This window comes from Oryctolagus cuniculus, chromosome 21 (genome assembly GCF_051225735.1).
Source record: "Oryctolagus cuniculus isolate XC-2025 breed Fujian yellow rabbit chromosome 21, ASM5122573v1, whole genome shotgun sequence".
NCBI classification, from domain to species: Eukaryota; Metazoa; Chordata; class Mammalia; order Lagomorpha; family Leporidae; genus Oryctolagus; species Oryctolagus cuniculus.
The window spans coordinates 31,840,880-31,857,858 of NC_142887.1; the positions used below are offsets into that span (position 1 = coordinate 31,840,880).

At 42.4% G+C, this 16,979-nt stretch overlaps 1 long non-coding RNA gene across 1 annotated transcript in view; it reads left to right on the forward strand.

The window, feature by feature from the left end:
- LOC149119899 (uncharacterized) overlaps positions 1 to 15,996 on the forward strand; it is a 34,743-nt gene extending 18,747 nt beyond the window's left edge. The window contains exons 2-3 of the long non-coding RNA XR_016227056.1: positions 13,789 to 13,981; positions 15,875 to 15,996. This is a non-coding gene — a long non-coding RNA (uncharacterized LOC149119899). The remainder of the gene's footprint in view (positions 1 to 13,788; positions 13,982 to 15,874) is intronic.
- The last annotated feature ends 983 nt before the right edge of the window (positions 15,997 to 16,979 follow it).

Here is a 16,979-nt window from a genome sequence, read left to right on the forward strand (position 1 = left end):
ACTAGTTCCTGCATTTCATTTTGATTCCTCCCTCCATGTAGGTCCACCATGAACCAGTAGTTCCGTAAGAGTCTCCTCTGCTGTTTCTTCCCTAACTCTTCCTTGAACCTGCAGTATCTCCACTTTTATTAAACTGTCCTTCCCGGAGTATTGATGTGCTCCCTTCCTATTCTGCCATCTTGCCCTCCTCCCATTTCTGGCTTCTGTTCCTCCGCTTGCTTGATAATGGCCAAGGCCAAAAGACTACGGTTTCTCCTGTCTTGTCCTGGATGCAACCACAAGATCACACAGGTGGCACCAAGGTCAGTGGCACCATGTTTGACCCTGACTGGGAACAATCAAATAATTAAATCTTTACGTTTTTCAATAAGGTTACAAAGAAACTGGCTGATTGGCTAAGTGCTTCTCGCTTCTGTATGTCTGAGTCCTGCTTGCAGAACCCTGCACATGTAATTAAATGACTGATAAAAAGTAGGTTTTGCCTTTACAGACTCTCTGTCCCTGCAACTCTCTGCTGTCTTCTCCAGACTTGCTCTGAGAGGGCAGTCACCAGCTGGACACTAAATATTCCTAATTGGACCTCAAAAATCTCACTGTTTTTAATCTCTGCACCCCAAAACAAGAGACTCAGGTATGGATGTGAATCTTTGGCTGCTCTGCTGTGTTCCCTGTGTACTGCTGAGTGTGCCAGTCATGGAGAGAACCCCAGGGGAGGCTCAACAGCATCCACATTTCGGTCATTTCCACATTCCCTCACACTGACAGTTTGGTTTGTAATCCCTGGGATTAGTGATGACTGGGTTTCATGGAGAATTGAAATAGTAAATCCTGACAACTTCAAGTCAACACAGAATTGACTCTGCAGCATGGGCCTTCCCCAGCATCATTCATTCTCCATTTGAATCAACTATTGGGTTGATCCTTGCAAGTCCCCTACCCCCATGGACAGATCAGTTTGTTTCTCCAATGTGTTAGCCTTGAGGTGGTTGAGGAGCGTGTTCAGTTATACATAAGTCATCCCACAGAGCAGCTGGGTGGAGACAGGCATGGTGCAGCACTGACTGAAGAAACAGTAGTTGGGAACAGGAAACATGAGAGCTGGTTGGAGATATAACAGGAGCTTCAACTATGTTCCTTTTGCACATGAATTGTTTCACATTTAAAGGATGGATAAAAAAGCCAACAATAACCTTTATTCTTTCTAATCATTGCTCAACCTTAGGAGCAAGGTGATTCATAAAAAATGATTGACCCAATGCAATGTAATTTCTAAGCAAACCTGCTGAATATCCAACTTTGTGGAATGGTGATTCTCAACCCTTAGGTAAACTAAGTGGGAATTCATTTTCTGAGTTAGTTCAGAGTAATTATTAATAACACTTTTCTTACAGGTTTTATTTTTTGAAAGGCAGAGATACAGAGAGAGAAGGAGAGAGACCGTCATCCACTGGTGCACCCCTAGGTGGCCACACAGCAGGGGATAGGCCAGGTCAAAGCGCAGAGCCAGGAGTTCATCCAGATCCCCCATATGGATGCAGGGGCCCAAGTACTTGAGCCATCTGCTGCTGTTTTTCCCAGGCCATTAGCAGGAAGCTGGATCAGAAGCGAGGCAGCCCAGACTGGAAAAATATGGGATGCTGACCCCACCAGGTGGAGGCTTTACCTTCTCTCCCACAGCACCATCCTCTATTAATAACTCTTGTGCAAGAAATACAAGCAGAGATAGGCATGAAGGAATAAAGTCCCTCATCTAAGTCATCCAGGAACTCATACAGTATTTCAATTAGGATAAGGTAACGAAGAATTATGAAGTTATGCTAGAAGAGTTACTCTGTTGTGAAGAGAATTCCAATAGATTTCATATGGCTCAGGATGGACACCTAAGGGAGAAAACATCTGTGGGTTTCCAATCCCCAAGGGTGGGCTTCAGCCCTCACAGGATGTAGTACAGTTACACCCCAGTAGACAGTGGACAGGTGTATGTGTGACCAAAAACAGGTTTGGTTCACACTCGCTGGGCTGAAGGCAGCCACCTTCCTGGGTAAAAGTGAGGTCTCTCGCAACTCTGTCTCCCTGCACATGCCTCATGTGTGTTTTCTGTTGGGCTTTGACTCAATACTGTATCATGAGAAGTATTTTTTTGTCACAACCACCACAAATGGAGTTAAGTATTGTAGAATCTCTCTGAGGTTGATATTATTATTATGACCATGTCACAAGTGAGGAAGATAAATCAGGTGGCAAAGAGAGACCTCTAGTGATCTGATCTTCAGGCTTGACCAAGGGGCTTTGGACAAGGATGGAAGGGCCCTGTGCTTTGTATTTCCTCACTTGTGCAGAATGGTGCACAAAAGAGACTTTGTCTAGTAGTGGTGGGAGGGTGTGAAGGGGTCAAGGACAGAATTTGGGGAGTCAAAAATACAGGGTTGAACCGTTTGGGAATTAGAGTGTTTATATGGGCAGTAGGTCTTACGCTTCCACAGACTTGGGAAGTAATGCTTACATCAGTGGTGCTTAGGACATACCAGCTATTTTCTTCAGGATTTGGATTTACTTAGTTTTAACCTCACAGTCATCCTAACACAGGTTTCATTAACATTTCCACACCACAGGCAGGGAACTGAGCAACAGAGCGGCTGAGGAACATCCTCAGGTACACGCAACATTGTCATCAGGCATCAGGCAGCTGTCCCCATTCTCTGGTTCAGTGCATGATGCTGACTTTCTCCATCATCTCGTGGAAATACAGCAGCCGTTCTTGTATTTGACGGCACACCCAACTGCGAGAACTTACTCATTCCTACTCTGACCCAGGTGGCTCCTCCAGGCAGCCCACAGTAAAGAGATCCATGATTGGGCCTGGGAAGAAATCATTTCTTATTTTGCCAAGAAGATGGCAACACCATTCTTGAGTGAATGCATTTCCTTTCATCTTCCTACAGGAATATGAAGAACAGCAACAAAAAGACAACTCATTTGTCCCTCAACAGCCTTTTGTTCATTTGTTCCAGGACCACACCCATAGCACCAGCAGTAACCAAAACACACAGGTATTCAAGTCCCTTCTATAAAGTGCCCATGGGATTGGAAATAACTATGCACATCTTGCATGTGACTTAAGTCATCCCTGTGCCAATAAATCATTACAAATTGTACTGCCTAATACAATGTAAAGGCACTGAAAAGGAATATGTAGTCTGAGGAATAATGACAAGAAAGACCTCTACATGTTCTGTATAGATGCAACTGTTTCTGAGTGTTTTCCAAGGTTATTGAATATGCCAGTGGGGGCACATGTCTTTGGTCACTGAGTTAAAAGATCCACATGGGGATTGATCTTTGAGGAGGAAAACTCATCACTGGCCCCACAGTCACCGAGCAGCACCAGAGTGGGCTCTGACAGGAGACCAGGATTAAGCTTCCAGTATCACCTCCTATGACCTTTTACCACTGAAGTCACTGTGAGAACTGAATTGTTAAGGTGACTCAGGAGTGATGACTGTGGTCTGTATTCAGTCTACCATCTTCAGAGGCATACTGTACAGACATCTTAATTCATGTTCTTTTTAGCAAAATAGAATTCTCATGTGATAAATGGACATATTTAAAGTGTATAGTTTAGAGGCCAGCATTGTGGCATAACAGGTTCAGCCACCACCTGCAATATAGGCATCCCATATGGGTGCTGATTCTAGTCCTGCTGCTCCACTTTTTTTTTTTTTTTGGAATTAGTTCTTTATTTTTTTTTGTTTTTATTTAATAAATGTGAATTTACAAAGTGCAACTTTTGTATCATTGTGGCTCCCCACCCCAACCTCCCTCCTTCCCGCGGCCCTCCTGTCTCCCGCTCCCTCACACATCCCGCCCTTCCATTGAGTTTCATTTTCAATTACCTTCATATACAGAAGATCAACTTAGTATACCCTAAGCAAGGATTTCAACAGGCTGCACTCACACAACCGCACAAGGTATAGGGCATTGTTCGACTGGTAGTGTTGTTTTTAAGTTTCATAGTAAAACACATTAAGGACAGAGATCCTACATGGGGAGCCTGTACCCAGTGACTCCCATTGTTGATTTAACAATTGGCACTCTTATTTATTTTTTTTTCATTTTTTTAACTTTTATTTAATGAATATAAATTTCCAAAGTACGGCTTATGGATTACAATGGCTTCCCCCCCATAACATCTCTCCCACCCGCATCCCTCCCCTTTCCCACTCCCTCTCCCCTTCCATTCACATGAGGATTCATTTTCGATTCTCTTTATATACAAAAGATCAGTTTAACATACATTAAGTAAAGATTTCAACAGTTTGCTCCCACACAAACATAAAGTGAAAAATAATAGATGATTTTTTAAATGATGATGAAATCAGATCAGACCTATTGTCATGTTTAATCCCAGTGAGAGTCAAGTTGGGAATTGATAATTTCTTCTTCTTTTTTTTTTTTTTTTTTTTTTTTACAGAGGATCAGTTTAGTATACATTAAGTAAAGCTTTCTTTTTTTTTTTTTGTATCTGGATCATTTTCTTTTTTTATCTTTTATTTAATGAATATAAATTTCCAAAGTACGACTCATGTGTTACAATGGCTTTCCCCCCCATACCGTCCCTCCCACCCGCAACCCTCCCCTTTCCCACTCCCTCTCCCCTTCCATTCACATCAAGATTCATTTTCGATTATCTTAATATACAGAAGATCAGCTTAGTATACCTTAAGTAAGGATTTCAACAGTTTGTTCCCACACAGAAACATAAAGTGAAAAATAATAGATGATTTTTTTTAAATGATGATGAAATCAGATCAGACCTATTGTCATGTTTAATCCCAGTGAGAGTCAAGTTGGGAATTGATAATTTCTTTTTTTTTTTTTTTACAGAAGATCAGTTTAGTGTACATTAAGTAAAGATTTCAATCGTTTGCACCCCCATAGAAACACAAAGTGAAATATACTGTTTGAGTACTCATTATAGCATTAAGCCTCAGTGTACAGCACGTTAAGGACAGAGATCCTACATGAGGAGTAAGTGCACAGTGACTCCTGTTGTTGACTTTACAAATTGACACTCCTGTTTATGGCATCAGTAATCTCCCTATGCACCAGTTATGAGTTTCCAAGGCTATGGAAGCCCCTTGAGTTCTCCGACTCTTATCTTGTTTAGACACGGTCATAGTCAAAGTGGAGGTTCTCTCCTCCCTTCAGAGAAAGGCACCTCCCTCTTTGAAGACCTGTTCTTTCCACTGGGATCTCACTCACAGCGATCTTTTTGCCAGAGTGTCTTGGCTTTCCATGCCTGAAATACTCTCATGGGCTTTTCAGCCAGATCCGAGTGCCTTTAGGGCTGATTCTGAGGCCAGAGTGCTATTTAGGACATCCGCCATTCTATGAGTCTGCTGAGTATCTCACTTCCCATGTTGGATCACTCTCCCCTCAAAGGAATACAAATCAAGAAGGAAGAAGTCAAACTATCCCTCTTTGCAGACGATATGATTCTGTACTTAGAGGATCCAAAGAACTCTACTAAGAGACTATTGGAACAAATAGAGGAGTTTGGCAAAGTGGCAGGATATAAAATCAATGCACAAAAATCAACAGCCTTTGTATACACAAGCAATGCCATGACTGAGAAAGAACTGCTAAGATCAATCCCATTCACAATAGCTACAAAAACAATCCAATACCTTGGAATAAACTTAACCAAGGACGTTAAAGATCTCTACGATGAAAATTACAAAACCTTAAAGAAAGAAATAGAAGAGGATACCAAAAAATGGAAAAATCTTCCATGCTCATGGATTGGAAGAATCAACATCATCAAAATGTCCATTCTCCCAAAAGCAATTTATAGATTCAATGCAATCCCAATCAAGATACCAAAGACATTCTTCGCAGATCTAGAAAAAATGATGCTGAAATTCATATGGAGGCACAAGAGACCTCGAATAGCTAAAGCAATCTTGTACAACAAAAACAAAGCCGGAGGCATCACAATACCAGATTTCAGGACATACTACAGGGCAGTTGTAATCAAAACAGCATGGTACTGGTACAGAAACAGATGGATAGACCAATGGAACAGAATTGAAACACCAGAAATCAATCCAAACATCTACAGCCAACTTATATTTGATCAAGGATCTAAAACTAATTCCTGGAGCAAGGACAGTCTATTCAATAAATGGTGCTGGGAAAACTGGATTTCCACGTGCAGAAGCATGAAGCAAGACCCCTACCTTACACCTTACACAAAAATCCACTCAACGTGGATTAAAGACCTAAATCTACATCCTGACACCATGAAGTTATTAGAGAACATTGGAGAAACCCTTCAAGATATTGGCACAGGCAAAGAATTTCTGGAAAAGACCCGGGAGGCAGACAGTCAAAGCCAAAATCAACTATTGGGATTGCATCAAATTGAGAAGTTTCTGTACTGCAAAAGAAACAGTCAGGAGAGTGAAGAGACAACCGACAGAATGGGAAAAAATATTTGCAAACTATGCAACAGATAAAGGGTTAATAACCAGAATCTACAAAGAGATCAAGAAACTCCACAAAAACAAAACCAACAACCCACTTAAGAGATGGGCCAAGGACTTCAATAGACATTTTTCAAAAGAGGAAATCCAAATGGCCAACAGGCACATGAAAAAATGTTCAAGGTCACTAGCAATCAGGGAAATGCAAATCAAAACCACAATGAGGTTTCACCTCACCCCGGTTAGAATGGCTCACATACAGAAATCTACCAACAACAGATGCTGTCGAAGATGTGGGGAAAAAGGGACACTAACCCACTGTTGGTGGGAATGCAAACTGGTCAAGCCACTATGGAAATCAGTCTGGAGATTCCTCAGAAACCTGAATATAACCCTACCGTTCGACCCAGCCATCCCACTCCTTGGAATTTACCCAAAGGAATTTAAATTGGCAAACAAAAAAGCGGTCTGCACCCTAATGTTTATTGCAGCACAATTCACAATAGCCAAGACCTGGAACCAACCTAAATGCCCATCAATGGTAGACTGGATAAAGAAATTATGGGATATGTATTCTTTAGAGTACTATACCGCAATAAGAAACAACGAAATCCAGTCATTTGCAACAAAATGGAGGAATCTGGAACACATCATGCTGAGTGAAGTAAGCCAGTCCCAAAGGGACAAATACCATATGTTCTCCCTGATCGGTGACAACTGACTGAACACCAAAAAGGAAACCTCCTGAAGTGAAATGGACACTATGAGAAATGGTGACTTGATCAGCATAGCCCAGACTGCTAATGGACAACTTAATACATTATCCCTCTTAGTATTTTTTTTTGTCTGTTCTACTTAATATGACTGGTTTAATTCTGTAATTATCACACAGTTATTCTTAAGTGTGGAAAATTAACTGAAATGTGATCCCTGTTAAACATAAGAGTGGGAATAAGAGAGGGAAGAGATGTATAATTTGGGGCATGCTCGGGCTGACTTGCCCCAATTGGTAGAGTTGGAAGTAAAGCTTTCAACAGTTTGCACCCCCATAGAAACACAAAGCGATATATACTGTTTGAGTACTCATTATAGCATTAAGTCTCAATGTACAGCACATTAAGGACAGAGATCCTACATGAGGAGTAAGTGCACAGTGACTCCTGTTGTTGACTTTACCAATTGACACTCCTGTCTATGGCATCAGTAATCTCCCTATGCACCAGTCATGAGCTTCCAAGGCCATGGAAGCCTTTTGAGTTCTCCGACTCTTATCTTGTTTAGACAAGGTCATAGTCAAAGTGGAGGTTCTCTCCTCCCTTCAGAGAAAGGTACCTCCTTCTTTGAAGACCTGTTCTTTCCACTGGGATCTCACTCACAGAGATCTTTCATTTAGGGTTTTTTTTTTTTTTGCCAGAGTGTCTTGGCTTTCCATGCCTGAAATACTCTCATGGGCTTTTCAGCCAGATCGGAATGCCTTTAGGGCTGATTCTGAGGCCAGAGTGCTGTTTAGGACATCCGCCATTCTATGAGTCTGCTGAGTATCTCACTTCCCATGTTGGATCACTCTCCCCTTTATTTATTCTATCGGTTAGTATTAGCAGGTACTAGACTTGTTTATGTGCTCCCTTTGACTCTTAGTCCTTTCATTATGATCAATTGTGAACTGAAATTGATCACTTGGACTGGTGAGATGGCATTGGTACATGCCACCTTGATGGGATTAAATTGGAGTCCCATGGTATGTTTCTACCTCTACCATTTGGGGCAAGTCAGCTTGAGCATGTCCCAAATTGTACATCTCTTCCCTCTCTTATTCCTACTCTTATGTTTAACAGGGATCACATTTCAGTTAATTTTCAACACTTAAGAATAACTGTGTATTAATTACAGAATTAAACCAGTCATATTAAGTAGAACAGACAAAAAAACTACTAAGAGGGATAATGTATTAAGTTGTTCATTAACAGTCAGAGCTATGCTGATCAAGTCACCATTTCCCATAGTGTCCATTTCACTTCAACAGGTTTCCTTTTTGGTGTTCAGTCAGTTGTCACCGATCAGGGAGAACATATGGTGTTTGTCCCTTTTGGACTGGCTTATTTCACTCAGCATGATGTATTCCAGATTCCTCCATTTTGTTGCAAATGACTGGATTTCGTTGTTTCTTACTGCGGTATAGTATTCTAAAGAGTACATATCCCATAATTTCTTTATCCAGTCTACCGTTGATGGGCATTTAGGTTGGTTCCAGGTCTTGGCTATTGTGAATTGTGCTGCAATAAACATTAGGGTGCAGACCACTTTTTTGTTTGCCAATTTAAATTCCTTTGGGTAAATTCCAAGGAGTGGGATGGCTGGGTCGAACGGTAGGGTTATCTTCAGGTTTCTGAGGAATCTCCAGACTGACTTCCATAGTGGCTTGACCAGTTTGCACTCCCACCAACAGTGGGTTAGTGTCCCTTTTTCCCCACATCTTCGACAGCATCTGTTGTTGGTAGATTTCTGTATGTGAGCCATTCTAACCGGGGTGAGGTGAAACCTCATTGTGGTTTTGATTTGCATTTCCCTGATTGCTAGTGACCTTGAACATTTTTTCATGTGCCTGTTGGCCATTTGGATTTCCTCCTTTGAAAAATGTCTGTTGAGGTCCTTGGCCCATCTCTTAAGTGGGTTGTTGGTTTTGTTTTTGTGGAGTTTCTTGATCTCTTTGTAGATTCTGGTTATTAACCCTTTATCTGTTGCATAGTTTGCAAATATTTTTTCCCATTCTGTCGGTTGCCTCTTCACTTTCCTGACTGTTTCTTTTGCAGTACAGAAACTTCTCAATTTGATGCAATCCCACATGTTCATTTTGGCTTTGACTGCCTGTGCCTCCGGTGTCTATTCCAAGAAGTCTTTGCCAGTGCCAATATCTTGCAGAGTTTCTCCAATGTTCTCTAATAACTTCATGGTGTCAGGTCATAGATTTAGGTCTTTAATCCATGTTGAGTGGATTTTTGTGTAAGCTGTAAGGTAGGGGTCTTGCTTCATGATTCTGCACGTGGAAATCCAATTTTCCCTGCACCATTTATTGAATAGACTGTCCTTGCTCCAGGAATTAGTTTTAGATCCTTGATCAAATATAAGTTGGCTGTAGATGTTTGGGTTGATTTCTGGTGTTTCTATTCTGTTCCATTGGTCTATCCATCTGTTTCTGTACCAGTACCATGCTGTTTTGATTACAACTGCCCTGTAGTATGTCCTGAAATCTGGTATTGTGATGCCTCTGGCTTTGTTTTTGTTGTACAAGATTGCTTTAGCTATTCGAGGTCTCTTGGTCCTCCATATAAATTTCAGCACCATTTTTTCTAGATCTGAGAAGAATGTCTTTGGTATCTTGATTGGGATTGCATTGAATCTATAAATTGCTTTTGGGAGAATGGACATTTTGATGATATTGATTCTTCCAATCCCTGAGCATGGAAGATTTTTCCATTTTTTGGTATCCTCTTCTATTTCTTTCTTTAAGATTTTGTAATTCTGATCGTAGAGATCTTTAACGTCCTTGGTTAAATTTATTCCAAGGTATGTGATTGTTTTTGTAGCTATTGTGAATGGGATTGATCTTAGAAGTTCTTCCTCAGCCATGGGATTGTCTGTGTATACAAAGGCTGTTGATTTTTGTGCATTGATTTTATACCCTGCTACTTTGACAAACTCTTCTATTTGTTCCAATAGTCTCTTAGTAGAGTTCTTTGGGTCCCCTAAAGAATCATGTCATCTGCAAAGAGGGATAGTTTGAGTTCTTCCTTCTCAATTTGTATCCCTTTAATTTCTTTTTCTTGCCTAATAGCTCTGGCTAGAACCTCCAGAACTATGTTCAATAGCAGTGGTGAGAGTGGGCATCCCTGTGTGGTACCAGATCTCAGTGGAAATGCTTCCAACTTTTCCCCATTCAATAGGATGTTGGCTGTGGGTTTTTCATAGATTGCTTTGATTGTATTAAGGAATGTTCCTTCCAAACCCAGTTTGCTTAGGGTTTTCATCATGAACGGGTGTTGTAGTTTATCGAATGCTTTCTCTGCATCTATTGAGATAATCATATGGTTTTTCTTCTGCAGTCTGTTAATGTGGTGTATTACATTGATTGTCTTGCGCACATTAAACCATCCCTGCATACCAGGGATAAATCCCACTTGGTCTGGGTGGATGATCTTTCTGATGTGTTGTTGCATTCTATTGGCCAGAATTTTATTGAGGATTTTTGCATCTATGTTCATCAGGGATATTGGTCTGTAATTCTCTTTCAGTGCTGCATCTTTCTCTGGCTTAGGGATTAAGGTGATGCTGGCTTCATAGAAAGAATTTGGGAGGATTCCCTCTTCTTCAATTGTTCTGAATAGTTTGAGAAGAATTGGAGTTAGTTCTTCTTTAAATGTCTGGTAGAATTCAGCAGTGAATGCATCTGGTCCTGGGCTTTTCTTTGTTTGGAGGGCCTTTATTACTGTTTCAATTTCTGTTTCAGTTATGGGTCTGTTTAGGTTTTCGATGTCTTCCTGGTTCAATTTAGGTAGGTTGCATGTGTCCAGGAATCTATCCATTTCTGATAGGTTTCCCTGTTTGCTGGCATACAAGTTCTTGTAGTAATTTCTGATGATTCTTTTTATTTCCGTGGTGTCTGTTGTTATATTTCCTTTTTCATCTCTGATTTTATTGATTTGGGTCTTTTCTCTTCTTTTTTTAGTTAGTTGGGCCAATGGGGTGTCAATTTTGTTTATTTTTTCAAAAAACCAGCTCCTCGTTTGGCTGATTTTTTGTAAGGTTTTTTTGGATTCAATCCTGTTGATTTCTTCTCTGATTTTAATTATTTCTCTTCTCCTACTAGATTTGGGTCTGGTTTGCTGTAGGTTTTCTAGATCCTTGAGGTGAATTGAAAGCTCATCTATTTGGTGCTTTTCCAATTTCTTGATGTAGGCACCTATTGATATAAACTTTCCTCTTAACACTGCTTTTGCTGTATCCCATAAGTTTTGGTATGTTATGCTGTTATCCTCATTTACTTCCAGAAAATTTTTGATTTCTCTTTTAATTTCTTCTATGACCCATTGTTCATTCAGGAGCATGTTGTTCAATCTCCATGTGTTTGCGTATGCTCTAGGGATTCCTGAGTTGCTAATTTCCAACTTCATTCCTTTATGGTCTGAGAAGCTGCATGGTATGATTCTAATTCTTTTGAATTTGCTGAGACTTGCTTTATGGCCTAGTATGTGGTCAATCCTAGAGAAGGTTCCATGTACTGCTGAGAAGAATGTAAAATCTTTAGCTGTAGGATTGAAAGTTCTGTATATATCAGAAATCACCCGAGACTCTTGCTATGAGCTGTCTAGGCTATGGAAGCCCCTTGGCTGCTCCACTTCTGATCCAGCTCCATGCCAATGCTTCTGGGGAAACAGTGGGAGATGGCCCATGCGCTTGGTCTCCTGCCAGCCATGTGAAAGATCTGGAGGAAGCTCCTGGCTTGTGGTTTCAGGCTGGCCCAGTCCTGGCTATTACAGTCATCTGAGGGGACTGAACCAGTGGATAGATCTCCCTATCATCCCCCACTCCCTGTCACTCTGCCTTTCAAGTATATAAATCTTTAAAAATAAACAAAGCATACTGTTCACTGGGTCTTGGTATATTCAGGTTTTCCTGTCTTGTCATTTCCGTACTTTTCTCATCATCTCAAAGGGAAACACCATACTCCTTGTCAGAGAACCTCATTCTCTCCACCTGCCTTGCCTTGGTAACCCTTATCTACCTCCTGTCGCTGTGGATTTATTTTCACTTCTGGCCATATCATGGAGATAGAGGGTCACTTTTATGTCTGTTTTCTTTCAATAAGCAAAATATATCCAAGGTTCATCCATATTGTAGCATATATCCACACCTGATCCTTTTATGGCTGAGTAATATCTACTGTGTGAATGAAACATATTAATACTTTTCATTTATCACATGCTGGGTAAATGGGTCACTTACACATTTGGCTACTATGTATACTGACACTCTGAACTTTTCTGAGGAAGTGTCAAACTTTTAAGGGAGGGGCCGGCACTGTGGCTCACTTGGTTAATCTTCCACCTGCAGTGCCGGCATGCCATATCGGTGCCAGTTCTATTCCTGGCTGCTCCTCTTCCAGTCCAGCTCTCTGCTGTGGCCCAGGAAGGCAGTGGAGGATGGCTCAAGTGCTTGGGCCCCTGCACCCATGTGGGAGACCAGGAAGAAGCACCTGGCTCCTGGCTTTGGATAGGCACAGTTCCAGCTGTAGCAGTATTTGGGGAGTGAACCAATGAAAGGAAGACCTTTCTCTCTGTCTCTCTCTTAAATTCTGTAACTCTACCTGTCAAATAAATAAAACAAATTAAAAAAAAAAACTTGTGAGGGATTTGCAGAATAAAGTGTGATGTTTAAATTACACAACATTACTAGCTATACTTTTTAAAAATGGATTACAGCCATACCAGTGTTCATCTTCTCAGAGATACTTTGTGCATGACAATTCATTCTGGAGGCCCTTGCATGTCTTTGTCTTTGCCTTCCAACTTACTAGGATGTGAATTTCTACTAGTGCAGTTCATTGAACTCCATGTATATTTTTGCATCCTATGATGTGTCAGCGATAGAGGCATGAGAGATATTCCAGCTGCTGATTGACTCCTCTGAAGTACTTTCTACAACTGTAAGATCACAGCTGGGAACTGGGTTCCCAATCCAAGTTTTCCCCATGTGTGGAATGAGCCCAACGACTTGGACCCTCACTGCTGCCTCCCAATATTCATAGGAGCAGGAAGCTGGAAACAGGAGACAGAGCTAGGGAATCAAATTGAACCATTTCTTTGTTGGATATTGATGTCCTGTTTGATTTATGACTTGGCCAAACACCCATGCATATTTTGATTATTCTTGTTCAAAATGTTTAGGCAATTTGGGGACACAATTCATATATTCTTGCTGTCCCTGTCTCATATCCCTGTCTCTCTGGACTCTTTATGAATATGTGTTATGCTTGATAGTGTCCCACAGGTCTCTGAAACTATTGTTTGCTTATTATTCATTGGACTGGGCCATCTGCAGGGTCTGATCCACAGGTTCGGTGTTTCTTTTGCCTGTTCAAAATCCTATTGTATGAGGAGTTTGTCCTGCAACGTTTAAGCCTTAGCGCTCAATGTCTGTGTGGGAGGCTTTCTGTGGAAATAAGGTGTTCACAGGTAGAGTCAGGGATGATGAGCTCATCCTGTGTCAGAGTGGGCCCTGATCCATTGCTGTTGTCCTTCCATTCCAGGCAAATGTGGATGTGGAAGGAAGAAGACTCTGATGGCACAGGCAGAGGCTGGGAAGTTGCAGCTGCAAAGCAACAACCCAAGATGCAGCAAGTGCCAGAAACTAGGAAGAGCCCATGGAGGACCCTACGCTGGAGCCTTCAGATAGAGCAGGGAGCAGCAGGCCTCTGACATCAGGCCCTGCCCTCCAGAACTGTGAGCAAACTTCCAGCTTTAAAGCCAGGCAGATGGCAGTAAGGAGCTATGGTGACTGGAGGAAGCTGGTGCAGGCCCCTGCAGGGGGTTCTCAGTTGTTCTTTTCAATTCCAGAAACTTGTGTCACTCCTCTCATAAGATATATTCCCTTCCTGTTATTTCCTATCCTGTGAAACACTTCTCTTGATGTTTGTAGTGCTTAACACATAGATTCCTTCACTAATTTGAGTATAGTGTGAATGCCGAGTGCTCTGGGCCTAGTGAGTTCCATGTCTGTACTTCCTCAGAGGTAGTGTCAGCTGGCTGCAGTCTTTTCTTGGTGATTCTGCTTGTGTTGGGAGATCCTGATCCTGAGCACTCCCAGGGTCAGTGCTTCCTGTGGAGGCCCCCCTGGACTCAGAACAAGTTGTGACAACAAGAGTGACATTTGCCAGACAAAGTCTCAGAGTCTGATTGCCCAGGCTGTTCAGTGGTGCCTTCTTCCCAGCCCATGGGTAGATTCTAGTACCCCAGGAGGAGCAAGAGGTTTGGCATTAGTCCTTGTGTGTGTGAGAAGTCCAGCACCTCGAGCCTCTCTCATCAGAGAAGGGTGCACCTGTGCATATCTAGATTCCCAGGAGTGTGCCAGAGCTTCCTGAGTCCCCTACAGACACTCATGACTTAGCTCTCCTGCAATATTGTTGGGTTAGTTTGTCCTTTATCTAAGGGAGTTGTTAACTACTTAGAGTATCCACAAAGTTAAGCAGTGGCTGTGATAGTTTTGAGAGTTTTGCTGGGGACCATTGTACTTATCACCTTGGACAAGCTCAAGGTCAGGTCAAGTTCAGCCTAGAAAGTGGGTTCTTCCCGAAGGCAGCAGACTCCTCAGAGAGTGCTCATTCTCTATGAATAAGGCTTTGGGGAAGCCACAGACTGATTGTGCTCCCGGCAGTGGCTGCCCACTGCTGGTTTTCACCATGAACGTGGGCTTCCGTTTTCTGTGTTCCTGTGGAACTGCAGAGCAGCAGGTTGTACTTGGGACAGGGAGACTGCCACCAACCCCCTGTTCTTCCTGAGAGTCAGCTGTGCTTTGTTTTTCTGTGCTTGGTACTGCCTGGGTTCCTGCAGACGTTGGGTTAGTTTCCAGGATTCTTGAAATGTTAATGGCTTTCTGGCCCTTTTCCCTTTTGTGCTGGATGGGCTTGCTGCCCCTGCACCTTTGGGCATGTGGTCTTCAGGCCACCTGCTCCATGCTTCCTGGCCTGCATACTCCTCCACATGGTGGCTAGTGGTGTTCGGTATGAATCCAGATTTCTCTGTCTTTTTTAGATAGGGCCCTCACTCTCCTATGCATTTCTCCCACTGAATCAAAAGATTAAAAACTTACAAAATGTTAATGGTGACTGTTTTTACCTGGTTTCTCACTGATTTATTGGAGGGGAGAATTGGAGGGCTTTTAGCTGCTGTTTACTATACAGTCATCTACTTCTCTTTTTTGTGGCAATTGTAAGGATATAGCACATAACTGACTACCCTTGGGAGCTTGTGACTGTCAGAATATGCTGTAAATTCTCTCTCAGAGTGAAGGGCCCGAGTGCTCAGGCGAAGAAGATATTTAGGTGTGTGTGGAGCTGCTAAAGGGCTGTGGACTCCCTCAGACAATGACAGAGGACATGGGTCCCATGTTGAGACGTCATGGTCCCAGCCTAACTTGGAAGTGCAGAGGCTGAAGTGGATGAGAGCATCAGTGAGGCTGAGGGCACAGTGAAGAACCTAAGCAGCCATGTCCTGTGCAAGATCTTGAGGAGAGCAAAGGAGGTGGAGGAGGGGGAGAGAAGGGGCTGGGAGGGGCAGGACAGGGGTCACTGGCCCATGGGGTTGAGTCATGGCTTCTCCCATTCTGCCTTTCTCCAGTGCCTTCCACGACCAGTGAAGATGCCTTTGATCTCTGTCTTCATTGCTCTCTTCAGAGGTTCCATCAGCTTTGGACAGCTCTATAGGCTAGATGAGTTGGTGAGTGTTCTGCTCTCTTTGGCAGCTCCTTTGTTTTCAGAAACACACAGGTGATTCTGTAGAAATTGACCCTAAAAATCCTTCAGCCCCATCAGGATTTCACCAGCTTTACATGCATGTGTGTGTGTGTGTGTGTGTGTGTGTGTGTGTGTGTGTGTTGCTGTATGAAATACATCAGCTCAGTAATACGGTGCTAGAAAAAGAAGATCCATGTAGGAAATGGCATACTAAGAAGGTAGCTGGAGGAAGGAGATTGACAACCATGCACACAGCAAGAATAGTTCTAAGTAGCACAAAGACAGGTGGATAAATGTGTGTAGTATCGTCCCCTGAATAATAGAGTAGTTATGTCCCCTAGCAATTCCACTGCTGGTGATATGAGGAAATTTAGAATTCAAGGACAGTGGGATTTAAAGATACACCTGAAATATATACTTTGTCAATAGAAGGTAGTTTAAGTTCCAGACATTTTTGCAATAAAACAAACACTTAGTACTTTCCTCAATAACTAAGGATCTTGGCAATTTGGCCATGTCCATGGAGTCTTCCAGTTTGTATTTTTTAAAAGATAGATAGATAGATAAATATATTTATTTCTTTATTTAAAAGGCAGAGTTAGAGAATGAGAGAGAGAATCCAGTCTCCCATCCACTGGTTCACTCCTGAAATGGCCACAATGGCTGGAATTGTGCCTTTCTGAAGCCAGGAGCTTCTTCCATGTCTCCCATGTGGGTGCAGGGGCCCAAGTACCAGAACTGTCATCTGCTGCCTTCCCAGGTGCAAAAGCAGGGAGCTGCATTGGAAATAGAACAGCCAGATGTTGAACCAGTGCCCGTAGGGGATGCCAGCACCACATGTGGCAGCTTTCCTCACTATGCCACAGTGCCAGCTCAGTTCTTCCACTTCTTTACTGAAGAAAAATGGGTCACCTTCACAGATATTGGAAGAGGCAGGTTTTCAGCACAGCACCCGATGCTGCTTGGGACATGCACATCCCTTGTCAGAG